The following is a 20,061-nucleotide window of genomic DNA, read 5'->3' as shown; positions in this document are numbered from 1 at the left end:
AAAACAACTAAATTACGACCCATTCCCTCAGGACCAGCTCTTTCACACCATGAAATATGTGATTTGTGTTATTCAGTTTCTGCCTCAGAGAGAAAACAGAAAGTTCAGCATAGTTCCTACCCAAACTTGTGGTGCAGAGCCTTTGATAAGGGACTACCTCATAAACTCTGCAGTTAATGATAGTGTGCAGTTACAACACGTATCCAGTCAAGTAGCTGATAGTGCAAAGAAATAATTTAAGCTGTGTTAAGTGGCCTATTGTCATTCAAATGCTAAATTATGCTTGGCAGAGGTTTTAGAATGGCTTTTACAAAGCATTGCTATTGTTTGTGCTGGGACAAGGTTTTAGGCAGCCAGAAGTGAACAAATTATTTTAGAGAGTTGTGCAAAGTTCCTAAGGGTTCAGAGACAAATTGGTTCAGCACTCATCAGGTCTACGCTGAAGGTAAGCTCAGCCCTCGACATGAAAACACTGATGCTGCCATAACTCGGACGAGCGCGGCTACACAACACCGCCACAGACTTACAGCTACTCCAGCAAATATAATGACCCAGTTGATTATAATACATGCACGTTAAATTGTTTCGCTTGCTGCCAAGTGTAATTTTCAGACATTCGTTAGAACTTGCTGATACACCGACCTGTCCAAATTTGTTTTGCAAGGTATTTGTTTTCCTTTTCTTTGTTTCTCCTGACTTGCTTTAAACCTGTTTGATGGCATCTTTTTCATCATCAAAGGCTATTTCAGTATGCGGCCCTGCCAAAACATGCTTCAAGTTGCTAGGACAACGTGGCCAGTTAATGGGTTATTTCTAATCAAGCTAACTTTTGGAATTATTAGCTTGGGAAAGGAATACCTTTTGTCTACAAGCAGACACTGAATCGCCAATGAAAAAGGCTAAAGGTTTCACCGGGCTTCCGCAGCAGCGTTCACTTCACCGTACCCGGCTACAAAGACAAATCAAGCTAATGGTAATTACGTCACTTAAGATGATTTGGGCAGATCCCCTGAAGGCTTTTGCGAGCGCTTAGTGTCCATTTGTAAGACAGGGGCATTTCTCTAGTTCGGTCAGTGGTGTCAGAGCCCTGAGGGTGAAGGTGAATCATTCACTGCAGGTGTGTTTACACAGGCAGGAACTGCAGCGGCTTGACCACTGAACGACTCTATGGCCGCTCTCACCGGGTCACAATAAGTTTTTGTGCTTAAAATGGATGTAGAAAAACCTAGAAGTTAAATTTTCCGAACTTAAAATGAAACCTTTGTCTTATTTCTTAATTCAATTATGGGTCAACTAGTGTTTCAAACTTTTGCTCTAGTTTCACAGATTATATTGCATTTGTGTGCATTGACTAATTTCACTAAAAAGAGCTGTGTAATATTCATGAAGATTAATTAATAATTAATTCTGATAACACCCAATATGTCATTATTTTTGAATGATGAGAGAGCATTATGTCTGCGCATTCAGCGTATTTGTTCTAGGGAACACTTATTTCATTTAAAGATACCATAATTTTAATTGGAAGTTCATTTCCAGTTTGTTTCAAGAGTTATTTTTAGATGATAACAAGTACAATTAAAGTGCTTTCAAAGTAAAATACAATTTTCAATTTCACATGTTGGCATATCAATATTCAGCCAAAGCACAGCTTAGTTTTAATTATACTGAAATTGCATTTGTACTTTTTTGTTTTTAATCAGACCAATGTATATTGTCTACTTGTCAAAACCATCTCATTTTTGCCATCTGCTGTGGGAATTTATCAATATTTAACAAATGTTCATAATTGGCCTCCACTGACATTGCAGTTTAATTTTATATTAAACAAATGACAAAGAGCAGGTTTCAGTAAAGTTCACTGACGAGACATAAAACTATATATGTAGATATTTATGCAGACTCTATAAATATATCCATCCAATTCTGTGACATAAGACACAGACACTGAACTCTTTATCTGTACTACCTTTCTGAATATTTCTGCCCTCATCATCCAAAATGTGCAGATCATTTCAGAAAATATCCATCTAATGCTTGTGATACTGGCACTACAGTAACATAAACAGTCTAACTCATTTTCTTGAGCATAGAGGTTCATTTGACTCTGTAATGAGCCTATTTTGTCTTCTCCTGACTGATTAAGAATCTTTTGTCTTGACACATATAATTATTTAATGAACGCAGCGACAGAATAAATGACATGTCTTTTGTGTTATTATTCTGAGCATCTTGACAAACAAGGCCCGCTGAGTGACCTCCTGGCCTCTCTCAAGAGTGATGATTACACTAATTAAAACTGCAAAACATCTGCGAGGGCCGCGGAAATAAGCAGGTCGTTAAATCAGCGGAGGAAAATATCAACATCCTCACAGACAGCTCCTCTTTTCCTGTCTTACAGTGAAACGAACGCTAGCAGTGGTCGCACACGAACACAAAACGTGTAATTGGTTCGAAGCTAAGTTTTATTCTTCTCCCAAATGGATTGGTGTTAATCACACTGTTCGACATGCTAAACCGCTTATCTAGGGAATCTCGGCTGCGATTTTGTCCTCAAGGTTCCACTTGTTGTATTTCTGTTTACATGTTCTTTTCCTCAAGTGAAGCAGGTTTCTAGTGAAGAGGGATTACCATGTCCGTATGTCTCCTTCACGGCAAAAACCTGGATTTCTACGCACCGTAGCCACGTTCGAGCATCTAACAGGATTGGTGTCACCGATTTTTTTATGTTATTTTTTTCCCAACAATAACCATTTTCCCCCCTTAAGTGTTTCAACATGTGCATCAAGAGTTTTCCTCAGCGCTGCACAACAAATCAACACGGGTCAAGGTGCAAGCCTGGCCTGCAGTAAAGAAACGCTGCACAAGCTGCAAAGCTACACGAAGATGTCGAAAAGCGGATTGTCCTGCTTTAAATGCTACAAACACACAGCTCAAGGCTTTGTGCCATGTTCAAAGAGATTAATAGGCTGAGATGCTTTTGATAGGGAACCGAGCCGTCAAGCAACCCCTCTAAGCGGAAGGACAGTCATGTTCTCTGAAAGCCGGTCTCTTGAACATTCCCTCATGGTGAAATGGTTTATGTATGCTGCTCGAGACTAGCTTCTCAGCAGATGCATGTTCCTTCCGGACTCCTGGAGGACATGGGATTACTGTAAATGATGTACAGGTTATTTTCAAAAGGCTGAGAAGATTGGTGCAGGTTCTGCTCACACAAATCATTGCTCGATTTTTACTGGAACAAATAATTTCACGTCCCATGTTTTAATAATTTCGGCATTGTTTTTAAATGACCAAAAGGATGTGAGGTACTGTACCATGAGAATACTGAACCATTGCAGGACAACAGTGGTGGACAAAAAAAAAAAAAAGATTAAAATTAAATTAAAGAAAAAGCTAGATTCACAGATTTAGGGGAAAAAAAGATTAAAAGCAACATGTTAAAAACAATGTTAATTTTATTCTGATATTTGAATAAGAGTTCACATTCTGCATTGACCGTCATGCAATGAACTCACAAACTGCACGCAAAAGTTTTGAATTTTTTTTTTTTAAACATATAGCACAATCAATGTAGTGCAATTACCAAAACAAATTATTTCTGAGGCTAATTTAATGAATATCTTTTAATAAATATCTAAAAAAAAAAAAAAGTTCCGCTTTGAATTAGTCTGGCAAATCCATCACTCAAATTAATCTAGCAGTTATTGAATCAACATCTGACTCACTTACTGAACATGTTGGTCATATCAGTGAATTAATATTTTCATACTTGCATATATACCACCATTTAAAAGATTGTGGCCCATAAGATTTTCAATGTTTTTGAAAGTTCTCCACGGCTGCAGTAAAAGCAGTAATATTGAGAAATATTATTACAATTTAAAATAACTTTTAAAAAGTAGTATATATGTATAGATATGAGCTCCCCTGCAGCAACAAAAAGTTCACAAATTCTGTAGGAAGCTACATAGGGCCACTTATTATATAGTATAAATTATATTTGCATTAACTTTAAACATCACTTACCACTTCAAGGCAAAAACTGTCCGACAGTGTGTTTTATAACTAATAATTATAAATGTCTCTGGCAAACCTTACAACACTGTTGGAAACATCCTTCCGGCTGTTGCGCAATGCGACAATAAAAATATTTTGCACAAGCCTTTGCGTTGTAAATGTGTGTGAATTTCAGTCCAGTGATGTAAGGCCTGGAATTCTGGAATGGTGAAAAGATGTCATCTTTCAGCAGATGAGACATTCACTGTGAAGACTTCTGCAAGATGAGAGTAATTAGCACCTCACAGGTGATGAGATGTGCCCTCCCTAAAGACAAAAGTCCAAGATGACTAATGGTAGTCTGATGAGATGCGGTACAGCCTTGGACATGTTCTAGACACATTCGGAGATGTTTGTGATATGTGGAAGCATGAGTTCTTGAAATATGCATAAATCAAAGGAAAGTTTCACAAAAAAATACTATAATGCTTTGCAGAGCAACTTATTACAGAATCCCAATTTTAAACAAATAAATAACAGATGTAACTGATATGAAATGTTCATATACTGAAGACTAACACTACATCTGAATATACATACACTACACTTTAATACAGTAAAACTGTAATATTATGAAATATTCAAATTTATAATACCCATTTTCTATTGTAATATAGTAGTCAACATTTGAAGTGGACCTAAACCTTTCAAAGTTGTCCTACAACCTAAATGCGTTCTTGTCTTAGGACAACTTTGATGAACTTTTTTTATCCACTTCAAATGTTGACTACTGTATTTTGGAATATAAATATTCCTGTGAATGCAACCCTGAAATTTCAGAAGCCATTACTATAAGTACATTTTAAGTCCTTAAAATTAAACTTTTTTTTGTAACTATGTAAACACATCTCAATTTAACACATCCTTGCTGACTCTTTTGAAGCGTATTTCCCTTCAACAAATCAGTATGTAAAATAAATATGTAATACTTATAATACAGTAGGCAAACAATCCAGTGGGATTCTGAATTGTGCAGCCAGTGGACACTTTGCTATCCCATAACCATTGCAAATTAATTTGTCCCCCATGTCAGGCACTTGGAGTACGTCAGAAACAAAGCGAGGCATCAGTTTAGTGTCAGATATTGGTCGTGTTGCATCGCATCATGCCTCACCACTTCCAGTGTACACAGAATCACTGATTATAATGGGTTCTATTGTCTTTTAGATCCTTGCATCTGGTGTAGACACAGTATAAGACCTCATATACTAGTGATCTAACAACCACAATTTGACCATATATTAAAGAAGGCATTTACAACAGAGCGGTGCTTTACTTTCAGCGAGATGTCTCCGTGGTAACTGCCTTAAGGCAGCACTGACAAGTTTGTGCTACAGTTGTCAGTTGGCTTTTGTCAGGGTGGGTGTATGTCAAAGCCCTAAAATTACAGAGGTCTCTGCCTCAGGCCAACAGAGCATAAATCAAGGGAGCGAGTTTCCACATTCCCGCTAATGACCTCACAAGACCGAGCCGTGGAGGTGGGAGGGATGTTTAAAAAGTAAGGTGCTTGGCATAAAGAATCATCCTGCTAAAAAATAATAAAAATTTAAAAATAATTCACCTAAAAATGTGTTTACTTACCCTCATCATGGATTTTATTTTGTTATTTTCAACACAATGAAAGCGAAAGGAGAGATTTTTAGATAATTAATAACTTTAGCTAATTAATAACTCATCACATATCCTCAGAAGTCTTGGAAAATAGGAATATGGATTACTTCTATTATGATTCACTGATATTTTGTTGTGCATTTTTGGAGCTTGTGCCGATTCACTTTTTTTTTTTTTATGTAAAAGAGCAGCATGAACATTTTTCAAAGCTTCTTCGTTTGAGTTCCTCGGAGGAAAGAAAATCATACAGGTTTGGAACAAAAATGATGGCAGACTTAAATTTTTTTGGTCAACTATTCAGAATAACAGAATAATATCTATACATTCTATCCAGAAAGAAATACATTTCATATTTGGAAAGTGCAGTCAACTGGATCTTATCTAACAGACAGGCTTATAAAAATGTGCACTGCCCACAGGAATCCTCTCAAAGATGCATCATGGGTTGAGTCCGGTGTCAGACACACCGTTCTCCATCTCGTTCTCTTTCTCCCTCACACACAGTCATCTTACACTCGAACCCGACTAAACTCCTCGTTTATGACTGCTCAAACCTCCTTACAGCCGACAAATTTCATTTTGCCCGGGCAAATCCTATTGCATATTATCCTGTACATTGCATTAGGCCCCTAATCTCTCCTTTCTCTTCCCTCGCTCCATACCTCTGTGGAAGAAAAAAAGCGGCTCCTGATTAACCCACTTACGGCAGTAAATAAATGGCGTGCGTGGCTCTACGCGCCAGATTTAATTATGAGAAAAGAAACGAAAATACATACAATAACGACCAATCTAATAATGGTGTGCTTATGGAATTTATTTAGCTACATAAAAAAATGACCCACAAATCTGAATGAATGACCAAAGAACTGATTCAGAAAGAAATAAAATGTTAAATGGCAAAAAAGGACATTTGAATGCAATAATACTGTATTATAAAAAGATTACCTCTATAAACAATTATCAACACGCCAAATCTTTACTCATCTTTATAGAAATGTTTCAAATGCAGCGAATGTCACATGAATCCCATATTGCTTTTGGTTTCCCATCTTTTCTTTGCTTCAAACCTAAAATTACAAAAAAACAAACAAAATGCAGTGAATGTGACAAATCGGAGGCAAAATAATCAGGATTTTTTGAAAAAAAATAAATAAAAGCAATATAAAGAAAAACAAATCAAAGCAGAAATACAGATTCGTTTGGATAAACATGGTTGCATATAATTGCAGTCAATGCACAAACTGAATCTGAAAAGTATAATTGTAGCTATAAGCTCACAATGGGCATTCAGAGGCCCTCTAAAGGGACTGACTGACCAAAAAGATAAGCAGCATCCGCATACTCATTAGAAAGCTCTAGTGAATACACGAGTTAACACACAGCAGCATGTCCAGGAAAGAGGGGACATCTAAAGTGTGAAATGCAGAGTGACTTAATGAAACTACAGGGTATCAGCACCAGGGACGAACAGAAGAAGGAAAAAAAAAAGCAGACAACAAACCCCCAAGCGATTTGCTTCCTCCTTTTTCGGGCTGCCTGGGAAGCCTCCGCTTCCTGTTTGGTGCGGGCGAAGTCATGGCAATCGGCGGCTTGTGCGATTTTCACGGCCAGCTATTGAGAAGAAGACAGAGACAAGCTCCATTAGCTGGACAAAATCAGCCTGCCTGGCAAACCTCACCAGTGCTGCCAGTGCGTCAAGGTGGTTCTCGAAGAAGGCATATCTTCATCACTGCGAGGATGGCAGCATGGACACACACATGCTTGAGTTTCGAAAATCAAAAAAGAACTTGCGGTTCATAGATAGAAGTAGGACACCCAACCCTCTGTTCCACCACTCAGCATGGATGTGCATAATTAATGTTATTATCTCATATACTTAATCTGTTCATCTAAAGAGGACCTTTAATTCTGAAAATTGCTTAGGATGGCAAAATGAATGGAGGAGGGCGAAAGGCACATGTCGGCGGTATCAGTGAGGGCAAATGTGTGTGGTGTGGCTAGATTAATTCCAATAGCCAGAGTGACACAGAGGGCTCAGGAAACAAAAGGAGAGTCCGGGCCTCTTCCATCACTTCTGGGATGGGTTTATTATTGGACCGCAAGAAACTTTGATAAACACTTGGACAAATCGCAAACCCTTTTTTTTACCCACTGCTTTTCTCTCGCCTCCTTTTTTTTCGGGAGGGAATACGAGGGTAATTCTTTAGAACAGTGAAAGAACACAATCAGAGGGAACACACAAAAAAAACTCAGTTGGTAATGAGGAAATGTGCCACCATTTGTGGGCTCGAAAAAACCTGGAGAGAGCAAGAGAGTGGAAAAAATTTTTTCAATTATAATTAAGTGGGATAAACTTTATTAGAAAGACTGAAACTAAAATATCTCCTAATGCATGCTGGGATTAGGCAGGTCAGAGCGAGCAGGAAGGAGAAATTAAACTCTAAAGGCTTTTTATCGCCATATTTCAGGAACCAAGGGTGTAAAATGTTCTAATTTGGGATACATTAAAAGCCATAAAGGTCTTTCAAAAAGATTAATGGTACTTTGCTTGGATTTAAGATAAGGCCTTTAGCAAGCTGAGAGAGCGGGGTTCCGGCTGGGCCCTCGAGGCATTCATCTATACAGGCACTTGGAAGATTTGTAAAGGCGTCTGCATAACCTGAAGCTAACACACTATGACAGTTTTTTTAAATCCTTGCCATTTTTTTCCAGGTTTTAAGAGCCATAAATCATGTTTTCTAGCAAGACAGCAGAGAGATGGAAGTTATAATGGGTGATCATGCCTGTGTTTAGCGCAGATCCACTCGCAGATAATTCACACCAGGGTGTTTTTGGAGAGGCGCATTGAAGCAGAGTAGGTGCTAAAGCGAACGCGAGCTGAAAAGCGTGCGCAGATCGCAAATAAGCTTTATTAAAAAAAAAATATATATATATATATATCTATCTCATGGACAAAAAGCAGCATTTTGAGACAACAAAACTGGATTATTGTTTTAATTTTTTTTTGCTGTCATGAGGTGTAAATCTTGAGATTTATCTGCGTTTTCGACACAAGGATTACCCACATGCACTCCAGCTTTAACCAAATTTTGCCCCCACCACCAAAATAAAGCCCCCCTTCGTTCTTCCAGCCGGGACTCCCCAATTTTCACACACATTACTATATTCAAAGCATTAAAGGTCTTTAATTTTTTTTTTTAATCAGTCCGGTCTACTATCCCCGATTGTCTTTACCGGGGCTCAACATTAATGTCAAGCAAGTTACCTAGGAGACAGAACAGATCAAAGAGACAAAAAAGAAAAAAAAGCTCTCGAATGTCTGATTAATCAAGCCTTGCAAACAGCTTATTTCTTTTAGCCTGCATGCAAGTATGAAAATGAGATTCGGAGCGCAGTACATTGTGCAGATTTTTTCATTCTTATCAGAACAAAGCCGGCGGCAGCTTATTTCATGGATCACTGGCACTGTCATCAGTGTAGCGCAGAGCAGGTGACAGCACTTCTTTCTGTGGCAAGAACAAAATGAGCAAAAAGTCGGCACAAATTAGCCTCTCATATTTTCCGTAATATGACATTATTTTCATTTACTTTTTTGATCCACTTTTCATGATTTTCCCTCCTTTTTCATCCTCATCCCCCCCTCATTTTCCCTCTCTTGTGACTTAGTGCCAAATCCTTTCACATCAAATGCGGGCACAGAGGAAAAATGCAGGGCAGGAAAAAAAGGAATGAAAATCACAATCCAAAAAAGAAAAAAAAAAAAGTGAGCTGGGGGGGCGGGAATAACATGCACAACAAAAAGCGCTTGTGCTCTTTGTTCTAGGTAGTCACACTAAACCTTCCCATATTTCCCTAAGAATTACATTCTGTGCATTTCCATTGTCATTTACCTCTCTACTCTCCTCTTTAAAGGTATTGTGTGCCATTTACGCCAGTCCTCAGCAAAGCCTTATTCAGTGCTGGGTTTATTTAGCACCATTAATGACGTGACCTTTGAAAGGTCTGTGAGGGATGAATTCATTCTGCTCAGTCCTGTAACTGCAATGTGGGGCCACTAGGTGGGTTAAGTCAACAGTGGTGCAGAACACACTTGGTAATGTATAGTATATCATCGACTGCCACAGCAGACGCTGTAAAGAAAAAAAAAACATGTAATATATAAATTTACAATGCTAGTCTGTTATCTGATTTCAAAGCACTGTTCATTCCTTATAGCGGTCTCATTTTTGAGCCTTCCACAAATATATGAAAACAACAGTTCCAAACTATATGACAATAACGTCTTGCAAACTCAGAGCAGACAAAGCTTTGAAATATACTATGATATTATTTAACCTGAAAAAAAAAGAGCATATAAATAAATACATTTTGTGGGGGGAAAAATCCAGTGAGTTCCTTGCAGCTGTTTAAAATAAATTCTGAGCTTGCATTTATAACCCAGGCTGTCTCATTCAATCCCAGTTACTGAAAAAGCATGGGTTGTAAACAATTAAAACTCCTACAGATGTATACTGTCTTATACAATAGTTGTTAAACATAACATTCACTCTGTAAAAAAACTGAAACAAAACACACCTTATATAAGACTGGAAAAAGTATCCAGTTGTGTGGTTTGTACTTACAGTACTTACTAAATGGTACTAGCTATTATTTAAATTTCCCTCTAGAAAATTCATAAGATGTGGGTATGACTGATTGACTAATTAAAGTTAGGTTTAACAGATTTTCAAACAGCTTTGTATTGTTACACTGTCGGTAGCACAAGTAAATGAACAATGTGTATTATTTCTCTGTCTTAACTGTACCAAAATTAGGGTTGCAAAAAGGTGGAAAATTTTCAGTAAATTTTGGAAACATTTCAGAAATTTTGGAAACTTTCCAGGATTTTTTGGAATCTTCCAGGGATTTTTGGAAAGTTACCGGAAATTTACCAGAAATTTTCCACCCCTTTGCAACCCTAACAAAGATACACCTGTTTATTTGTCAGCAAAAGTCTGCCGGATGATGTAAAATGCATAATCTGGTGGAGTTTTGACAGCTCCGAGATACTTGTGAAAACTACAGATTGTACTTTTACATTTTTGCATCACGGATAGTCTGATCGAACCCCTTGCATTGTGGGTGCTGAAAAGGACCTTTTTCGCCACAGCAATTTTTTTTCCTCTAAAAATTTTTTTTTCTCTAGCTATGTAGCACCAATTTACCAAATAAATAAATAAAAATTCCACTTACATGAGAATATAGAATATATTACAGAATTATATAAATTTTGGTGCATTGCGAACATTATTGAGAACTAATTACATTTTCTCACATTTTTTGCCCTGATATTACCAATAAATCAACAACATTATTGTAATTTTGTTCTATCATGCCAAATGGGGTCAGTTTAAACATTGTAATAATCATGGCTTGCATTAAAACAATGGCAAGGGAAATCTCAAGAAAACCACTGCACTGCCTGAATGAAACAGGCCACGCTCCCATGACAATACCCTGTGTCATCTACACTAAAGCGGAGGAGACAAAATCCTCTCAACAAAAGTGACATACTGAGAGTCCTACATTTGATATCCTTGTATACAGTGAAAGATCCAGTTAACATAGCTTATCAGTCTCAAGGGGGTGGTGGGGGAAATAAGACAAGGAGTTCCTGTAATCTTGCCACCAACTTGACAAACAGCATTACAAGACATACAGAGAAGCAGCCTCTCTGAGGGGGATCTAGTTGGAAAAGCTCTCGGTATAATGCGCTTCTCTATGTTTCAGCCCCAATAATCTGATTCCAGATACATAAGACTGTCATCTTCAGGGAACAAGGGAGTGGAAAAAAGTCTGAAAGTTCGCTGGCTTTGTGCGCATTTCATTATCTTCCCTCTTCTGAGCAGGCAAGGCTTATTAGCAAGCTTTGAACTCACACTTACAATAATGTGCCATCAACAGTTTTATAAGCTAATTAGAAAAACAGTTTAATTAATGACTGATTGGCAATAAAATGGCAATCAGGAGAAGAAAAAAAAGGAAACGAGGGTGCTAAGCTTCCACTACCACCAATTAAGGGCTAATTACAAACAAATTATATATGTGTTTTGCTGTGGGCTTTAATTCGAAAAAAAATGGCTTTAATTAAAAGAGAAAACATGCTAATTAATTAAACAGCACAAAAAAATCTACATTGAAAAGTATGCTTTGTCTATCAAGTAATTAATGAAATACAATAATCCAAATGAGATTCCCCAGCATTTGATAAAAGCTTAGGACCCATTTCAAAACCCATTTCAAAATTAATGGGCAAAAATTTAATGCGAGTCATCTGCAGATATAATAAAAGTTCATTCTGTGATAAATTGCTAATGCTGAAAGAAAATGGAACAAAAAGGAGAGTTTTTGCTTAGCAGTTTTCTTGTTGCCAGAGGGGCCCGCACAGGAGGAAGAGCCGGTCTTGTGTTTCAGTACAGATTTTGTGTTATAGACGGAGGAAAGGGCTAAAAAATACCTAATCATAGGCTTTCAAAATCAGAACAAAGACGCTAAGATGATTAATAAATGGCTGAAAAAAATAAACAGACATACATTATGTTTAATGCAATGAGCCTTAGCAAGCCTGTACAAAAGCTGTCAAACTAGTGCATGTTAATTGGATTGGATGAGTTTGACCTAACTGCAATAATGGCACTTCAAACAGTATGACACTCCTGTAAAGAACACACAAAGGCAAACTTTCAGAGAACCTTGTCATTAGAGATCTGTATGTTCGTAGTTACCGAGACATGCTGTATTTCAAAAGCATATTAGAACAAACCCCCAGCTGATTGGCCAGAGATGAAGGCTGATAAAGGAAATGGCAATGCAACACATTTAATGGGTATACTAAGGCCAGTTCTAATGCATAATCTTGGCGGTTGAGCAAGAGAAAAGTGAGCATCTAAGTTACATACTGAAAGGCATATACGCGCCCGTGTTCATGAACTCCCGCTCACTCACCCGACTTTATCTTTTTCGCCCATCCAACAACTCCTTTTCAGACGGTGTCTTCGTCTTTTAATCATTTTCATATCGTCTGACTCCTGGAGAACTTGAAATGGACACAGTACCCCCCACCGCTGCAGACTAGAAAGTCTGCATTTTGAAGTGGTAATGCGGAGCTAATATTTGTGATCAGGGCAGAGAAAAACTGTAGGAAATAATAAAGTGTGACAAGTCCTTTGTTTAGTCTTGCTCAGTTCGTCTTTACCACTGAGACTTAGACTGCAGCTCTTGTTATTAAATGTGCTTAGAAGGCTAAATGAAACCCCTTTAAAATAAGTTTGGCAAGAAATGCATTCTCTACAGGCAAAAGCTGCTCAAAATCAAAACACCAGGAAAAAAAAAACACGAATCTAAAAGTCAGAATAAAAACAATGTTTCCAAACAATCAAAGCTTTGGCATAATCTTTGACATATAAACTAAATTATGTTAGAAATTCTAATTATTATTATTATATATATTATCAAATTATATTATCATTCATTAACTTAAACATCTGACTTACGGTTATTGCACTCTTTCGCCTGTAATAGGCTTTTTGTAGTCCCTAAAGCTAAAAGTGCATTTAATGTAAAGCTGATACATTTAATAAATACTCAAAAATGTCCATTAACAATACAGATATCTGAACAAATATACATCTAAAAAAAACACACACACACAGACAATAGTGTACTTCATACTTTCATGAAGCTAAAATGTTCCTAGATTTAAAGGTCAGTTTGCTGAAGCATTTTGAACCGGTACCTGTATCTTATTATTGTTAGAGGAAATGCAGGGAAGAATTTGATAATTCTGTATTTAACTCTGATCAATTAAAAAGCTTTTACCTTTTAGGCAAATGTATAAAACGCTCTGTGAATCAAACACAAAAAGACTTAAACTTTCTACAGAATATTTGAATACTCTTTTATGAAAGGAAAATCTCAAAGGAACCTTTACTATCCACGCTTGTGTTTAAACACCCAGACAAAGATGAAAGCCCACAGATCACACACTTTTTAGGATAACTTGAAAGAAGGTTTTAACAAATTTGCTTTAATTTGCAGATTAAAGGAAATGGGGAAAATATTATATGATTAAAAAAAGCTACACAAGGAAGTAACCAATAATTCCTCTGCATTTAAATGTTTCCAAACAGGAGATGTTTTTATATAAAGCATAACAACTTTTGGAGTTGAGAGAAAAGGGGAAAAGATTTATCCCCAAAGATAAATGGGTTATGACGAATAAAATACTTTTAGCCCAGGCATAATTTATAAAGATCATTCTCGAGGACAAATTCAAGGGGTTCAAAAAATATCACAAGACCTTTAGTATATCACTGTCTCATTGACTTCTTAACACTTTAATTTAACGCTGTATTAGCATGTAAACACATTACAGAACATATGATATTTCATATATCAGTAGACACAAATATTATTAGAACCTTGAAATTGAGGCTTGCCACAGTTGGGATTATTGACGGTTTAGTTGTTCATTGCATTATTTCAAACAGCTGTGTCTGGGCAGAGTGCTCTGTGGCCGCACGGAGCGCGGTGATAATGAATACTAGCCGGATTAGAAATTAGGGCATAAAATGATTCACTAATATCCAAATTGCCCCCAAGGACCTTTGAAACAGGTCAACATATTTCTGTTTATCTAGAGTTTGTGTTTCTGTTAAAGGAAAAGTTGCATGATAGAAGGTTGTGTTGTGATTACATCAATTTCACAGCATCAGCCTCCGCTACCTGGAAGAAAAAAACAAGAAAGGGTCATATTAACTCTTTTCGGAGAAAAGGCTCAGAATGGGAATAACATGGCCAGATCATTTTATCTAACACAATCTCTACATATGTTTAGAATTTCTGAAACCAAGCCTTTTAAGTTTTATTTTATTTTGTATTTTTTTGCATTAATGACATTATTTTCATGACACTGTGCACACCTCATCAAATCCTCATTAGTGTAATTCCAAAAAAAAAAAAAAAAAAGAGCACAAAAAAGAGCTGCAGCCTAATGGCTAGCACATTGAGCTCTGGTGCTCATATGGGTGATTCTAATTCAAATCTGGCTTGCCACACTTTCAGATACAACTCCGACCTTTCTCTTTCAATCATTTCCTGTCCTTTCACTACTCTCCTCTAAATAAAAGTGGTAAAAGGCAGGTACACACCACTGTTCAAAAAAGTTGGGGCTGGGGTTGTTTTTGTTTTTTTTGGAAGATATTATTACTTTTATTCAACAAGGACCCATTCAATTAATCAAAAGTGCCATTAAAGATCATTTTTGTTCAATATTTGAATTTTGATCAAATAAATGCAGCCTTGGCAAGCATAAGAAACTTCTTTTAAAAACACTAAAAAAATCTTACCGACCCCAGACTTTTAAATAATAGTGTATAGGTAGCTACAGCGACACATAAACATACAGCCATAATGTATGGCTACAAAAACAAATATTGCAACTCATGCACCTAAATCTGAAACCCTTCAAATTTCAGAAATGATCTTCCATATGTGCATCCTGTTCTATCATGGCACAACGTAGAATGATGTTACCCAGAAACTTTGGATAAATAGAACATGCAAGTATCATCTCATCTTGGCATGTTCCCAGAAAATCTTTCATACCCACATCGCCCTGAGAGTCGCTGAATCAATCTATAGAGCATTAGGGACATGTCCAGCAGATGACAAATGCACATTACCTGGTGAAAACTGTAATTTACAGTCTTTAGAGGAGAACAAATAAAGCAGCTAACAGTGGCATTACTGCGCAGTGACTGCCAGCGTTCTGTCAGAGGCAGACTTCAGCTGTCTGGCTGAGCGAGAGATTCGAGACTGCCAAGTCTGCTCAAATCCACTGATGCTGTAAGAAGCTTTCTGTGACAACATGGTCCTGGTAAGTCAATCAAAGACGAAAGCCATGCAGTTTGCATTTGTGTTTTTACCTGCCAGCCATGCCAAACTAATAACGCAGCCTGCTATAATTACTATAGCAGTGTTATTTGATAAGAGGCACTAACCTTAAACATTTCAGTGCTGTCATTTGCAAGCATTTAGACAGCATGATGGCATCTCTGAAATTCTTTACCTGCTTTTGAAGTCTAGATAAACTCTCTGTGAAGGAATGCTTAAATCTGCCATTCTCAACCAAACAAAAGAACAAAGGCTAGGGCTGATATAGCTGTGTGGCATCACAATGAAGCCCATGTACTGATGAAATGTCTCCGAGAATGGTTTCCAAAGAAATTGTTATTATGTGTCTGTCTACCTGGGAAAGAAAAATCTAAAACCACAAAGATACTCCAGAGATAAGCTTAAGTGGCATCTGTATGGATTACTGCGTAAAGACTCTCAAAAGAAAATTGCCTAAACCAAGGGCCTGTTGTTGGCATTACTGAGCTATTTAATGCTTGTTCCCATGGTGCTACGCTTGTTAGGAGCATGATTATCACCTTGCTTTGAACTGATTCAGATCAACAATCAACAGCATCACAATATGATTTCATTAGTGCGGAGTAAATGGTGTCATTTTCGCATTTACACCAAGAGAAACAGAAGCTGTAATTGATTACGTAGAAAACTAATATTTGAGGTTAACACGATTAACGCTGCTCCTCCCAATTAAGACGGATGGGAGAGCTTTATCGAAGCATGACTTGAGACTGTTTTATCCACAATAAAACTATAAAATTAATCTTAATAGAAAATTAATTATTGTAGAAACTGAAAACACATTTAAAAACAGGAATAACTTCAGCTGTAGTACGGCAATAAACCGTAAAAGAAAATTATCACAAAAAGGATTTACAGAACGAGTCCTGCAAACCATTGAGTTAACCTAAATTTAAAGTTAATAACAGAAGATTAATTAGTGCTTTATGCAATATATCGTAACGCAGCTGCGTGATGAAATAAAGCTTGTTCATTGTTTGTATGCAGACTGACACCTGCTATAAAAATCCCAACAACACAATACAATAAAATGGATGCCGGACCACTTCTGTAGTAAAAAACACTCCGTTTGAGGGTGGAGTGACATAAGAAAGATAAATGATATTCGCAAAAGAATTGTTTTCTCTTAGTATTCACCAAATGCTTAGGTAAGTGAACTGGAAGCACATTCCCAAACCTTTTCTGTACTAAACTGTTTAAGGTTGACAGTGAACATCAATTCCATGCAGTAATGCTGAAATCAAAGCTTAGGCCGGAATTTAGTGGAATGCATTTCAGATTCCATTGAATCAAAGTTGCGAGGCTTAAAAATATTGCCTGCTATGATTGCCCCAACTTCAGAAAAGTTGAATGTCTTTTTAACTGCAATTACAGCTGTGCGAATGTTACATTTTCTGCCAAATTAGCTTCGAAGCGCTTGATCCTACGTACACTCCTAAAATGTGTCTTTTTAAAACTGCAGGCACTGTATTTAGGTATGAGCTCACTTCAAAGGTGTAAAACTGGCACCTTGAAAATGTTTTAGCGCTCAGGTTGAAACCATTGTAGCCTTCATTAAAAGGCAGAACCGAAAGTTCTATAGACACTGCCGTACTTCAAACTGGGGGAGGGCTTTCCATTAACTTTAGTGTAAAAGGGTTGCAAGACTTTCTGCCCAAGTCGAATGATGTGTGTGTGTGTGTGTGTTTGTAGCCTCTGTGTCTTTGCAGGCAAAATGGCCACAGACCCATTAGCTCAATTTGTCACAGTTGAAGCCCCCCCCCCCCCGAGATGGCTTATCTGGGCAACATACCTCTCGAGTAGCAAGTCTGTCACTCAGTTCTTCCGCCTTCCCATAGTCCCCTTCAGCGATGGCACTCTATGCTCTTTTCCAGGCCTGACTGAAGATGAGAAGGAGAGAAATAAAATAAAGTGATTTTCAAATAGAAAGAGAAGGATGAGAAGAAGAAAAAATCAAAGAGTAACTTAAAAACTCCCCCAGGCATTCTTTTTAATATGATTGCCATTACAACAAATATGTAGATTTCCTCTCATAAATGAAAATCGTTGGTTGATTAAATATTAGGCAAAAAAATCTGTCTAGCCACAGGAGGTTACCAAACATAAATGTTGGTCTTTAATTAGATATTTCCATCAAAGTAGCAGGACTGGTGAAGCAGAGCTCGCTGTCTGCTATTATGGATCTTCATGAGAGAAATCCCAAAACAAAGACACAACATTCTCATATTCTACAAATTTCACCATTTCTAGACATGTCTGTTGCTCTTATGGTCAAAAAAAAAAAAAAAAGCTGTGAAAACCCAAACATACATACACAGAACTAAACTGAAAAATAACCTCCTGATATAATTTATTCCTGAGCTGATGTATATTCCATACTGTGATTTCAGAAATGGCCATATAATATTCATTCTGCTTAGGTAAACATTTCAGAGGGACTGTTCCAATCAGCCTCACTCACAACTCTATTAAAATGTATTTTCACAGCATATGCTCAGCCCTTTAATAACGTTTAATCCAAAATAGATATAGCCTTTGAAAGTGAGGGAAAATGGGGCAGCTGTCTAATTTAAAGGGACAACTGGATATATATAATAAAAACATTATTTTAACTCAATAACCCAATATTTTAACTTGCTCATGCAAAATTATTTGAGCTCAACATTAAACGATATGGACAATTGAATTAGCAGTGTTTTCCTACTTAAAACAAATTACATTTGCCAACATTCTGCTTACATGACAATTTACAAATTAAAATAACGGCAAAAACTGTTTTGAGTTAATGCTGCAGAATGATAAGTAATATGCATTAGTGCAAAATTGGCTTGAAGTTACAAATGAATTAGTTCTGTATACAAAGCTTTGCACTTAAAGAGACTTATTTATAGGAAATTTAATCAGGAAATTCCTGCATGACGAAATTAAATTATGAGCCAATGTACAAAGTCAGCTTTCTTGAATCATTCCTCATTCTCTCAAGTATTCTGCTCTCATCTCACAAGGAACAAACTGAATTCATATACTGTAGAAAGACTTACTGCTTTAAATGAAAACCGAGCTGTACTATATCTAAACAAACCTGTGCAAACATCATGAACAAACATCTATTGCTGCCAACAGCTATAGCTCAGTGTTGATAATGTGAATTTTGTTGATATATATATATATATATATATATATATATATATATATATATACGTACGTATATAGAATACATTATAACCGCTTTTTAATTGTTTAAGGGCTCTCTAATTTATTTATTTATTTTTGTAAAAAAATAAATGAACTACAAAAAACATTTTAAACTTTTTTAAATCATATTTTCAGTTCACGTGTTTGAATATTAGTAATGTTTTAATCATGTACAGTTGACAGTAGGTTTGTTACCAAACCAATCAGTATTATGATTTTAGTTTTGATTTTGGAATTTATGGATTTTGGATATTGACATGTGAGGGTACTGACATTTTTCCAGATTTAATTTTAATTATTTGAAAATTTTATTGTGAAAAATTCTCAAAATATTGAAAAAAAAAAAAAAAAAAAGTGGAAAACTCTTATTACCCTCACATGTCAAAATCCAGAATTATCACATTAATCAAAGCTATCATCAGATTGGAAAAGTTTTTCAAGATTTCAAGTAGTCAAAAGTTTCTCTAACAGAGCAATCACTCATTAACAAAGTTATGTCTGTAATATATCCATACGGAAGTGCCAATGACTAAAAAAAAAACAATGCTACTGCAACATTTTTTAACAAACTGTGAAACTCCTGGAAGCTGATACTGAATCACAATTTCAATGTGCAGGGTTCAATAGTGGATAATACGAAAAACAGTTCCATTTACAGAGGACAAATGTTTATTATATTGTTTATGCTGTTCTACAACATGTGATGCCCTTTCAGCATCTGAGTGGGAAAAATCTTAATGTCATATTTGTTACAGAAGCTGTCCAGTGTATTTGATTTGCAAACGTTCCCCTCCCTATCACTGAATTACAGCATTACAGAGAGCTCTCGACTCCATTGTGCTGTGGCTTTCAACGGAGAAATCCACCTCATAAGAAATATTAAACACCAACCAGAACAGACAGTGCAGCTACATCCTCATGTCAAGATTAAGGTAATCTCATCATTAAATATAATATGATCTATTCTGTTATGCTCAGTGTCATGCAGAAGAAAAGACGCCTCCTCACTCGGTCTTTCATGTTTGATAGAGGAAACAATTACGAGTTACACATACAGTAGGCACAGAACAGAGAGGCAGTGGGATAAAAATGCTTTCAGCATCTGAGTGGAATTAGGACACCCACAGAGTGGTAGAGGAAGATGGCGGAAATCACTGTTACCATGAGAGGAGGTCTGCTACAAGGAGGCGGCTTGAGTCTATCATTGATGCCAAAATACTGCGT

General features: G+C 36.8%; 1 pseudogene; it reads right to left on the bottom strand.

Annotated features, from left to right (window-relative positions):
- Positions 1 to 6,153: 6,153 nt before the first annotated feature.
- The window catches only part of LOC107666545 (protein FAM204A-like), an 18,154-nt pseudogene continuing 4,246 nt past the window's right edge, over positions 6,154 to 20,061 (bottom strand).

This window comes from Sinocyclocheilus anshuiensis, unplaced genomic scaffold, assembly GCF_001515605.1.
Source record: "Sinocyclocheilus anshuiensis isolate Anshui unplaced genomic scaffold, SAMN03320099.WGS_v1.1 scaffold63, whole genome shotgun sequence".
NCBI classification, from domain to species: Eukaryota; Metazoa; Chordata; class Actinopteri; order Cypriniformes; family Cyprinidae; genus Sinocyclocheilus; species Sinocyclocheilus anshuiensis.
Note: the sequence above shows the minus strand (reverse complement) of the source record. Positions and strands in the feature narration are given on the sequence as shown.